Below are 13,030 nucleotides of genomic sequence, written 5' to 3' on the forward strand. Positions count from 1 at the left end.
CCTCTTGATAGGATCAAATGTTAACAAGAATGTGAATCAATTAAGATTTTGTAGTGGAATTAAACAAATTTGGTATATTTCAATGCAGTTTCTTACTGCACTCAAAATGAAATACAAATTCGTAAGTCCAAGTCTGTAATATTATTTTAACTCTTATTATTAGGGAGGGAAAAAATTCAGATCTGATGGTGAGCACATTAGAACACTAATAAGTTATAAATTTGTTAGATCTATTTCAGATTGACAGCGATCTGATGTTATAAGAAAATTTTGAATATTATTTTACGTGCTTTCAAAACCTTATATCTTGAAAGCAAATATGTTTTGTATTAATTATCTCTACGTAATGAAGTTAAAATACTGTGATCATTTCGAATATAAAAAATATCACTTCAAAACACTTAATGTGAATTAAATATTTTTATAGTGAGTGAACATTGAAAAATGCCACCAAAACCAATACCAAAATATTTTCTAAATTAATAAACTTAAAGATTATTTTGGTACTTACTTCTAAGCTGCAATGGTTAGATCTATCTGTTAAAAGCCATGCCACACTTAAATATTATGATAGAATAAGCCTTAGAGTACGAAAAGAAAGAAAAAGGGCTGTCCTTAAAATATTACATTTTTAAATTCGACCTGTATCTTTATCAAACATTTATCCACCAAAAAATGGGTAAAAGAAATTTTAAAGTTTTTCAGTACTAAGAATTGCAGTGGTATCTCTTAAACTGGAGTAGGATAAGTAAACAACTGCACCTAGGAAACCATCTGAAGACTTTTAATCTTCATTCTCTATTTTATCTGATGGAAGATAACGATAGCGTACCATCAGCTACTTTACTCTTCACATTTCAAGATTCTTAACGTTTGTCCAAAGCTGTTGTGAAAGGATATCTAAAACTATATAGTAAACATTACGTAAAAATTCTTTCTTACCTTGCCATTTTCCCTCCCCAGAAGTTTCTAATACTACCATAAATAATTTGACGACTTTATAAGGTATTTTCTCTCTTCTTCTAGCATGCCTTCATCGTGTAATTGGAAGCACACACGGCGCGTATTCGAGAGGCTCATGGCTCGAGTCTCAGCAAAGATATTCTCATTTTTCATGTCTCCTGCTTCCAAATAACCTAATGACTCTACAGTGGCGCCTGAACTTGTAAGGATCTTAAGTTTTACTAACGTTTATTTTATTTTAAATCTTTACTATCACTTCTTATTTTCTACTTCCGGCCAGAATTAAAAGCGTTAACTTATTTATGCAAAATTTGTCTGGCGAACGCCAAGTACTTAAGTTGTGGCTTTTTGCCAAGCGAGAGAGAGGAAGGAGTTAGTCGAAGCAGGCCGCTTACCTTAGAAGTTTTACTCAGTTGCTGGTTGCCTTCCAGGCCAGAGGTTTAATCATCTTGATAATTTTAAACGTATTGTAGTGTTAACAGTTCTCTGTACTACATACGGCTTCCTGTTAATATAAGGCCAATCTTCCACGTTTATTATTTCAAAGTTAAGTTAGCGTTTAGTTATATTTTTATATTCTTACGTTTAGACCACAAGTAGTGGGTCTTTGTATTCCGAAGTACGGAAATTATTGTAAAGAGAGAAAAATAAAGGGTTTTGTATACCCTTCTTGTGTATCCTGTCTACTTCCCACAGTTATTGAACATAGCTTTAGTAAGCTCTCTGTTCCGAGTCAGGTCCTTGCATGTTCCCAAAGAAAGTAAGACGGAACATTGAACCTGATAAACTAATAGGTGGTGGACAATAATTCGTCACCACCATAATTTGGCGACTAGGTTACCTAATCCCCAGTCGCCTTTAAAAGGGGTATTTTCTCCATCCTTTCAGCATGTCTTCGTAGTGTAACGGTAGCACACCTGGCGCGTATTTGAGAGATCCAGATTTGAGTCCCGGCCTAGGCACTGCACATTTTCACATCTCTTGTTTGAAAATAAGATAATGAATCTATATCTTATTAAAATGTGTTAAGAGCAACTGTTCCTGATAAAATAATACTGGAAGTAAAAAATTTGTCAAAGTATCCTTAATATGATATTAATTAATATTTAAAAATATTTTTACAACTAATGCCTGTTTTACATTCAATTTATTCTTATACTGATACACGGAAGATGAATACATCCACTCCTTTCGGTACATGAATCCTTTTCAGAAGCTCTTCTAACTTAAGATGTTATTTTTAGAACAGCATATTTTATTTATTCCAGTTTTAAATACCCTTTCTTAGTAAACTTAAATTTCTACGTTCAAGCAAAATGTAAATATTTAGGAGAAATGCATTTGAAAGTTGTTATCAGTTTTAGACAAGCGCACTCATTCACAGGTCATATCTTACTCTACAAGAATAGAAATGCTTTCTCTCCAACATACATTTATCGATAGGGAGTATTTTGAAATAATTATGAATGGTAAGAAATCTGATAATATTTTAGTCAAGATAGGAACGATTTCCACTTACAATACAAATTCTGGTCATTAATATGTATTACACTAGCCACATTTTTAGATTGATATATAGAATATGCTTTTAATTGAGTTCATTGATACCTTTTTGATCTGCTGTAAAGGTGGTTTCCAAATATAATGCGGATCTGTGTTAAATTATTTAACATTTTATACAAAGTCTTCATTTCACTTTTACAACTTTAATGAAATAGGCGCATGAATTCAAATGGATTTTCTTAATTCGAAAACACGTATAAAGGAGCACGATGTCTTGTTAACTGGTCGAATGTGTTGCTTGTTAACTGGTCGAATGAACCTAATCAAACGGAGAAATGAGAAGTATTGGATTAATGCTTCTCAGTAAAATTCATTTTTAATGTATCGTTAAATATTTGAACTTCGGGCAACTTGAATGCCATAATTTTATGAAAGTGTAATTTTACACCAGAATATTGATACAATTTCCCTATTTTACAATGTACTGTTTATACATTGCATGAATGCACAGAAAGTACAGAAATACCTTCTACTGGAAAATATTACAGTTACCTCTCGCACAGGTTGAAACCGTGATTTCATGATAAATTTTCACCATTTAACTTGCTTAAGAGAAATGTTCCACGTATTAAAATATCTGCATCATCTTTTTCTTTGCAATCGAGAAAGGGTTTATTTTATTTATTAACGTTGTAGAGTCATTAGGTTAATTGGAAGCAGAAAAGATGAAAAATATGCAACCGCCTTCGCCGGGAATCGAACCACGGACCTCTGGAATACCAGCGTGCTACCGTTACACCACGAAGGCACGCTAGGTAAGTGGAAGAAATACCTTATAACATAAGTATAAATGTTTCCATATTCCCACTGATAATGTTGAAAGATTTTGAAAAAGTAATCCTGCTTTAAACCTGAAATATTTAATCGATTATAACATGTATTTTGTTGCATAATATGTAAAATCTAACTTCGAAATTTAATACTGAAGCTGTAAGAAAAGGATGTCGAGAGATATGCTTTAGAATGAGAGATCAGACTCCAAGAGTATATGACTAATCTACTGAATCTGTTTTTGAACAGACTTCGTCATTTCATTCAGAGATAAGTCCAGTAATCATCGCTATCTACATTTAATGTTTTCTGAGGCTTACTGCATTGTATTAAATGCAGTGGGCGAGAACCTCCACATATTACTGTCATACGCGATGCCAGTCTTTTAAGGTAGCACTCCATTTACACGCATACGCAGCGCCCGTTTTCTTAGATGTGTTCGTCTGCGTTGGATAGACATGGCAGCTGTCCGCAAAAGGTTAATGCAAGTCTTATAATATAATTAGTGTCGATTACATCAAGCAGTTAAATTTGACTATTTTTCTTGTTTTATGAAGATTTTTTTATTTGTTAGGGGTTTAAAATTATAGAAAAATAGTAATTTTTTTCACCAAAAGCTTTCTTTTAGGAACAAAGTTTACAAATTTATTTTGTTTCAATTAGAAATTAGGCATCATTTAGTGGATTAATAAACTTAAAATTACAAAAACATAATTATTTTTACAAATAATCATAAATACTATTTAATAACACCTAATATGAGTAAGGTAACACAATTCTGTATGTAGAAAAAATGTCATTCTATTAATTTATATTAACTCAATATGGATAAATTTTCTTTAGAATTCTTGAAATTTAACCTGTGCTGTAAATCACATTGTTGTATTGGCCCTCATACTCAATTTTTATCATATTTGTCGTTGTAAGTTTCTGATTACGATGTTTAAAGCCCAGCGTGCCCTAACAGAGCTCATTTTGCTCTCTTCAGAAAATACTCATATTTGCTTTGAATCTGTCAAGGTAATCTTGAAAGTTATTCACATTGAGCTATACTCTTCAACTGATTTTGGTGTAATACTTATAAAACTCCACGAAGTCTCTAATTTTATGATTACCCAGAGTTATACTCAGAGAAAGGAAGATATCTCCCTTCTATCTTTCTGTCATAGCGAGTTTCTTTGAGTATTTTTATACTATATTATCTTTCTTGTCTGTCTGATGAAGTTTCCTATTTTTATCTTTACGCTAGATAATTCAGAGAGCATACCAGGATAGAATTAACTATCCTGAAGGCAGTAAATTCTATTCTAAAAGCGTTGAAGATTTGTTTTATTAAACCCAATATGATGTGTACTTTTTGGGGGACCCAACAAAGGCTCTGCCGTTACACTATGTATCCGGGATCTTAATTTAATGTGGTCACTTTTCCTTATGGTAGTGCACCTTGGAGTCCTTGCCACACTAATGACACAGGCAGTAAAGAAATTTTATTAAATCTGCTTTAAAAAAAGTGTCAAAAAGGTCACCATTCGCCCTTCACGAATACTTTGATTTTCTTGCCATAACTTCTAAAACTTCAAGACAAGCGGCAAAAATTTAGCATTATTGTACTTCTTTTTGAAGCGCACTTCTTTGAACAGGCCAAGGATAGAGAAAAGGTACTCGTTTCCATTATGAAGTAACATAGTTTCATTTTTGCTAGTGTAGCCAATGATGAGGCAATTTCTTCCGTTTACAGGTGATTTCACTTTCGCCAAACATATTTGTCCCACTTCGGCAGACGGAAATCTCACCTCGGAAAGAAATTTCGTGAAGTTTCTCTAAAACGAAACATATTCACTTTTATTAAAATATCCCATTACTCAAAGTCAGAATCCTAGCAATAGATTTTGTAAATCTCGATTTAAGTCTCTGCGATATTCTTCTTTGAGTAGTAAGATATATTCAGTTGGTTTGGTGTAGATAAAAATCGGAATTACCCAGAATTAATATAACATCAATTGTTTGGTATTTTTAAAATATACGCTTAGAGTTGGTCACATTACTTTCTTACTCCAATAGATCTGCTTATTCTTACGGACTGATATACTTACAAGCTACATGAATCTACATTCTGTGAAACTACATTCTGTGAGAATCGTTTTTTAATGTTAGAATTTCTAGTTTTGCTTTTGATAACAGTAAAAGAGCTTCAATAAAGGTCTGGTAGGCGCAACAAGGCAATTCATGATCCAAACCAAACCAAAAACCATGATTAAAAAAATAGAAACAAATGTGTCAGCAGTGTTAAATGGAACACAACACGAAATTACAATGCCAATAAAATGGCATTTAAAACTAGGAGATAAAAAGAGCGAATTAAATTTTAATTTTACGTAAGATTACGAAGAATACTTTTTGTTCTTTGAAAACGTGACTTATGTTAGTCATCCTACTTTTACATAATATCTAGGTCAATCTAAAGTTGTTTCTTTGCCTAATTTTACACTACATGACTTCACTTCTAACTGTACACCTGCGGTGGATTCCTCTTGTGTTTCAGCTCTATTCCGTACCTGAATAGATGTCGTTAAATAAATTTTTATTTAGGATTTTAGTCTCAACTACAATAACACTCCAATTTAGGTAAATGCATTCCCTGTAAACCTTTACGTAACCTAAATTTTAAGTTAAGTCGAATTTGTGAATTGGTTAACTGCAGCTTTGTAAGAAATTGCAATATTTATTACATATTATATACAAATCAAGGTAAATAACGTTGTTTCTAAAACACTCATTAAGAAACCGTAAAGTAATTAAAATTGTGTTAAACATATTTCAAAACGCTAACATAATTACAATGTTTTGTATAAAGCCAAAATAATTTCATTCAAGTTTTAATGATAAATTAATGGCAAATGCAAAAAGTACAAAATTAAAAGCTTTAGATTTAAGACTGATTTAGCCCTGCTCTTTTTTCAGGGGATACACTTAAGTGAATCAGCCTTAAAAGCCATCTTTCTGATCTTGTCTTTAAGGGGTCAGGTACGCTTTAAGGGTAAAAAAAATCATTCTTTTATTGTTTTATATTAAACAGCTAACTAATAGCAACATTTTAAAACAAACCGCATAAAAAAATTTCCACTAGAACGAAAGATATCGAGGAAGAACCGAAGCCCAATTTTCAAAAGTCAGGATCGAGGCGTCTGTTTACCTGTTTTGACAGCTGGATATTTACAGCTGCGCTCGTGAAGAGTGGCGATAAATTCCGTTTATAAAAGCAATCTAACATTTTTTTTCTTGTGATGGCTTGGAAATAGATATATTTAATAATTATTTAATTCTCATTGCTTTCTCTAGAAGAAGAAAGCAATATATTAACTTTAACTTTTACTAATTCATTCAGTTTGTTTTGCTTGCGAATTTTACAACGTGTTCTGTATTCTGTGATAGATTTCTTGTTATATTTCTTTTCATTTAATAATATAATTAAATATTGATATTGAAAAGTCATTCCTAAGATCAATATGAATACGATAGAATGTAGACTGACACCTAAACGATCATCTGGCAGTAGAAATAAAGAGAAAATTTACTGGTAATATCCACACGCGAAAGCATTGCCAGTCCTCTACTACAGAACTGAAGGTGAGTGCTTCTGCAAAGAAAATAAAACTTTCTAATAAGCAGTTGGAAAATGAAACTAATGATGATTTTAGAGGTTTTAGGATCTTGGACTTGAATGTAATGATTTCTTTTTTCGAAAAAGAACTGTGCTGCAAAACATGTGGCAGTGATGTCACTATAAAAGAAGAAGTTGTGTGTGGACTAAGTTCGAAATTTTCTTTAAATTGTGGAAATTGTATACTACTTCGTACATTTAAAAGTTCAAAAATGATTGGTAAGAAGAACAACTGTGCTGAAATTAGCATACGTTATGCTTATACCATGCGAACAATTGGAATGGGCTACTCAGCAATGAAACTATTTTGTGGCATTATGGATCTTCCACACCCAGTATCAAAAAAAGCATACAATGCTACAGTAAAGAAGTTTATGACGTGCTCAAGTAATGTGGCACAACAATCCATGAAAAATGCTGCTTGCGAAGAAGTTCAGCTAACGGGTTCTTCAAATGTTGTGGTTAGCGGCGATGGTTCATGGAAAACCAGGGACACACATCACGAATAGGTGTGTGTACCGTTATTGGAGGCAAAAGTGGTAAGGTTCTCGACACAGAGGTTCTTTCATCTTTTTGTAAGGCATGTGATACATGGAATTCCATGAAAGGTACACCAGAGTACGATAACTGGAAAATAAAACATGAAGCGGAGTGTCTTATGAATCACAAGGGTTCTGCGGGTAAAATGGAGGTTGTCGGTATGGTTCGGATTTTCCAGCGGTCAGAAACGAAGCATGATGTAAAATATATTGGATACATCGGCGATGGAGATTCCAAGACGTTTCAATCTGTAACGGAGACCCAGCCCTATGGTTCTAATGTGTCCGTTTCTAAAATCGAATGTGTTGGTCATATTCAGAAGAGAATGGGAACGCGACTCAGAAAATTGAAACAGAAAGGTATAAAATGTGCAGATGGAAAATCTATTGGAGGAAAAGGTCGCTTGACTGATACACAAATTGACAAATTGACTGCTTACTATGGTAATGTAATTCGAGAACACAAAACTTCTTTGGCGGAAATGCGTAATGCTATATGGGCAATCTATTTTCACCACACGGTCAACTGATGTCGAACCGCTGCATACTTTTTGTCTAATAGGTCCCAATACTTGGTGTAAATACCAAAAAGCTGTAGCTAATGGAACTGTGAGTGAATTCAGACATAAACCAACACTTCCTTTTTGTGTTATGGATGTTATTAAACCAATATTTAATGATTTATCACAACCGACACTATTGCGAAGATGTCTTGGCGGAAAGACACAAAACTGCAATGAATCTTTAAATAATTTGATTTGGAAATTGTGTCCCAAGACCCTTGGTTCAGGAAGAAGAATTGCTGAAATAGCAACGAGTGAGGCTACAATACTTTACAATGAAGGTAATCAGGGAAGATTAAAAGTTATGGCGGAACTTGGGCTGTCAGTTGGTTCGTGTAGTAGAGCATGTCTATGTAAATTAGACGAGCAACGTGTGAAAACTAGTAAATTACGCCATTTGCAAAGTACAAAAGAGATGCTTAAAAAAAAGAGAAATAAACAAAAGGCTATTGCAGAGAATGTGTTGTTACATGAAGGCAAAACATATTCACCTGGTGCATTTTAAATATATACGCTTTACATTTTTTTGTTTTGGGACAATAACTTATATTGTCCATTTTTACAACCTGTATTATATAATTTTAGAGAATTTTAAGTAATTTTATTCAAATACCACTCAGTATGAAAAACCTTAATCTCCAAAATGACTAGCCTGAATAAAAAGTGAGTTTGTGTAAAAATTGTAAATTTTCTCGTCATCGCGTTAAACTTTTCGTTTCATATTTTCATGAGTTGTGTGAACTTATTTTGTTTTTAGATGTTTTTATACTTGAGTATCCATATATAAATAATTATATCATGTATTTGATTTAATATGAACGCTTAGTTTTCTTAAATAATGCATATTTCTTTGACAAAAACATACTTTTATCTTTGAAGTCAATTTTCTCAAAACTATGATTTTACTCACTGCGCGCAGCATTTCTCTGAAACGGCTAATCCAAAGTGCACCAAATTTTACATGGATGTTTATATGCTAGATATGCTTAATATGACGAACCAAAATGGTTCTTATGTAAAAGCTTTTAAAATTGTAGCTAATTTATGCCTAAAAAATCTGATAAAATTTGAATTTTGTTTTTAAAAAATTATTTTTGCAGGAAAGGAACATTTGAATAAAATAAATCTTCGTCATTTTAAAGATACATTATTTTTCTACCATATAAAAAAATTGGGTTCCTCTTATGCTTTATATAGTTGCAATGCTGCGCGCAATGAATGTCCAAATATTAGCTATAAAAAAGGGCTCTACATTAAAATATTTATTTAAACGTTTTACTAATGAACATGACTTATTTAGTAATCTTAAACAAATAAGTAAGGGTTCTACTATATGTGTTAGAAATTTCATTTTTATGGGACTATTAGTTTTGGAGATACATCACTTGTAATTTGAGTATTTTTTGACATATTTTACCATTCAAAAGGTACTTGACCCCTTAAATGAACTTGAACCGTAATTTTGTAATTATGAACGTCATTACATTAAAGTTCAGTTTATAAGTAATCATTAATTGAAATTCATGCAGAGACAATAAATGCAGACAATTCATGCAGAGACAAAGTAGAATGTGCCATTTAGAAAATGAATGCTTCAGTGTGATATTTCAAAAATACTTCAGACTATATTTCATTATTTTTCTCATCAGTGTCAGTTGGGAATGAAGAGCTGTGTAGTTATTAGTTTATTTTGAAGCAGGAGAGTGGAAAATATGCCATACCGTCACTACTACTACTACCCTCGAAATAGTTAAATGTAGGAGTTTTATTAAGCTTGATTTTATCTTTGTTTATTTTTATTATTATTTAAGCAATATTAATATATAACTGAATCATCATGCAATAGTATTTACTCGCATATGAACTATGAAAGTATAAAAGAATACAAAAAAAATTGAAATAACACTTTTCCAGTAAAAAAGTGTCTTGTGGTAGCTACTAATTTTGATTCTGTAGTGTAAGAGTCGGCGCTAGAAGTGGATATTTGGCACTTTCTTCCCCTTTCGATGTTGAAAGACAGTGGATAGCCGAGGTTATTTGAGTTTTCATCTTCACGTTGTTGTGAGCAGCATCTCATAAATATGTGTAGAGTAGAATTTATGGTCACATGCTTTTTGTCAGGAATTAGATATATCGGAATAAATACGGATGCTAACATTCTCGAACCACTGGATTTTTGATGCCATAGATTCTAATGTTTTAGATCTATGTTATCAGATTAAAAGCCTCGTTTAGTTACTTAGTCCCTTTACTGTAAAATTTCGTAACATCTGGAATAGGTGATTCAATCCGCATAGTACCGGAATGCCTTCAAATAAATAAGGTAGTCATTAGTAAGCATTTTATCCTTCAACTCAACGTCAGCATTTTCTAATTCCAACTAATTGCTTTGACAGTTGCTTTTGCCACTATCAGTGGCCATAATTGCTTGGACTAATGCGTTAGCTTTCGCCGAAGACTTATGAAAGCAGAAGAGCGCTTTGATCCATACGTTGTAACTGTGTAATGGTTATAGGAAGCAAGCAACAAGGTAATTCATTCAAATATTTAGGGTGACCAGGTGTATTTTCAGAAGGAGAAGCACTTTCAAAAGGATTTGCTTTTTGGCACACTATTTCTGCACCTGAAAAGGAAATAATTATTGAAACAGTCTTCGAACAACATACATGTGATCCATGCTTTAGTATTGCATCTTCATATTATGGGCAGCCTTATACGGTTGCGGTCTTTGGTAATGATACATTACAAGAGGTTTAAGTTTTAAGTATTCTTTTTCCTCCTATCATAACAGTGATCAGATCTTTCACGACCTTGAATCCAAGCATACATTTTTCCTCTTTTACAGCAAATGTCTGTGTTGTCATTTTCATCGATAAAAAAAAGTCTTTTCTTCAACATTAAATATTTGCTCGTCATATATTCCTCTTCATCAGTTATTTCTGCCAGAAGTTCGGGAAATTTATTTGCATCGTCTGTATTTGCACTTGCTTCCTCACCCATGACTTAGTTGCTTTGCAGATTTGCACATTTCTTGAACGTCTGAAATGCACAGTACTAGTTTTAAATGTACTCTCTGTGCCCGTGATGCTGCCTTCTGTTCTAAATCTCTATTTAAAGATCTAGATCTGGTTAGTCGGAAAACTCAGAAGTATCTGGTTATGTATCAGATCCTCCATTCAATGAGTCAACTCTTTCTTCAGCTCTGAAATTGGTCTTTATAATGATACCTGTTACAATACCATAGCTTTAATTAAGACACAATAACACGCCGAATAAATACTAATTCAGAAGTCAAACAACAAAAATCAGCGTTAATTTACAAAATTTTCACAGGACTAGTTTCGATGGTTTTACCGAACCATCATCTTCAGCTGCAAAACCGCAAATAAACAAGATAGGAAATAATGATTAGATAAGATAAGAAAGCCTGGACAAGAATAAGCAAGTGGCGCCATCTGGTGGAGAAACCAGAACTAAAACATAATTTCTCTAAAAGCCTAAGGCAAATTTGGATTGGAATTAGGATCGTTAACTAGAACAGAAAGATTTTTATGAATGTGAAATGCCTCTAGAAAATCTAGTTCTCCAATGGAAGATGTTTTTTGAATAATTTTGGCAGCAGAAAAATTGAAAGTGTGATTTTCGGACCAACAATGTTGAGCAACAGAAGACTTCTGTGTTTCCTTTTTTCTAACATATGCCTCATGTTCTAATAATATAATAAAGATGGTTTAAATAAAGGCAATAAAGATGATTTAAATAAAGTTCTTTCAACAATGAATTCTATTGATCCTGCTATTCAGTTCACTTTTGAACTTGAGACTTCCAATTCTCTTCCGTTTCTCGACATTCTGGTCACACGTAACACATCCAACTTCAGTACTACAGTTTACCGTAAACCTTCATAGGTTTGCCTTCCACCACACTTTAAATCATGTCATCCAACTAAACAAAAGTTAGCTTCATTTTATTCCTATGTTTTCCGTGCTCTTCAAGTTTGCTCCTCCAAACTAGCCCTTGATGAAGAACTAAATTATTTAAAAGCAATAGCTATTGACAGGGGCTTTTCACCCAACATTATTAATCAAGCAGTTAAAAAATTTTCATCTCAACACACAAAAAGCCACACTCTTATTTTAGGAGATTATAAAAATTCTGTTGTCATTCCCTTCTTTCCATCAATTAGCTATAAAGTTGCACATATTTTGCAGAAATTTAACTTTCGGGTTGTTTATTCTCCCATCAATAAAATGCCAACTTCTATACTCAAGGACCCCATTCCGGATATGAATTCCTGGGGTATTTATAGGATTCCTTGCCAGTGTGGTTTAATTTACATTGGCCAAACTAAGAGAGCCTTAAAATTTCGCGTCAAAGAACATGAGGCATATGTTAGAAAAAAGGAAACACAGAAGTCTTCTGTTGCTCAACATTGTTGGTCCGAAAATCACACTTTCAATTTTTCTGCTGCCAAAATTATTCAAAAAACATCTTCCATTGGAGAACTAGATTTTCTAGAGGCATTTCACATTCATAAAAATCTTTCTGTTCTAGTTAACGATCCTAATTCCAATCCAAATTTGCCTTCGGCTTTTAGAGAAATTATGTTTTAGTTCTGGTTTCTCCAACAGATGGCGCCACTTGCTTATTCTTGTCCAGGCTTTCTTATCTTATCTAATCATTATTTCCTATCTTGTTCATTTGCGGTTTTGCAGCTGAAGATGATGGTTCGGTAAAACCATCGAAACTAGTCCTGTGAAAATTTTGTAAATTAACGCTGATTTTTGTTGTTTGACTTCTGAATTAGTACCATAGCTTTAATCTATACCTTTTATTATGCTATATCTTTTACAATTTTATTCATTTTTGGAACGACAGTGGTTCGGTTTACAAACCAAACCAATTTTTCCATAATTGTCTCACCTTCATTCATTAAGAATTACATTGAAATTTCTTTCTGAAGTAAGTGC

General features: G+C 32.9%; 1 protein-coding gene and 1 pseudogene across 1 annotated transcript in view; one reads left to right on the top strand and one right to left on the bottom strand.

Moving 5' to 3' along the window:
* LOC118198107 (chloride channel protein 2-like) overlaps positions 1–740 on the bottom strand; it is a 63,166-nt gene extending 62,426 nt beyond the window's left edge. The window contains exon 1 of the mRNA XM_035369715.2: positions 512–740. The gene's annotated coding sequence lies outside the window, so the exon portion shown is untranslated. The remainder of the gene's footprint in view (positions 1–511) is intronic.
* A 6,430-nt stretch (positions 741–7,170) lies between these two features.
* LOC146992824 (uncharacterized) lies at positions 7,171–8,678 on the top strand (annotated as a pseudogene).
* The last annotated feature ends 4,352 nt before the right edge of the window (positions 8,679–13,030 follow it).

Source organism: Stegodyphus dumicola, chromosome X2, assembly GCF_044657685.1.
Source record: "Stegodyphus dumicola isolate Sdum_Otavi_A_Nest chromosome X2, ASM4465768v1".
Classification (NCBI taxonomy): Eukaryota; Metazoa; Arthropoda; class Arachnida; order Araneae; family Eresidae; genus Stegodyphus; species Stegodyphus dumicola.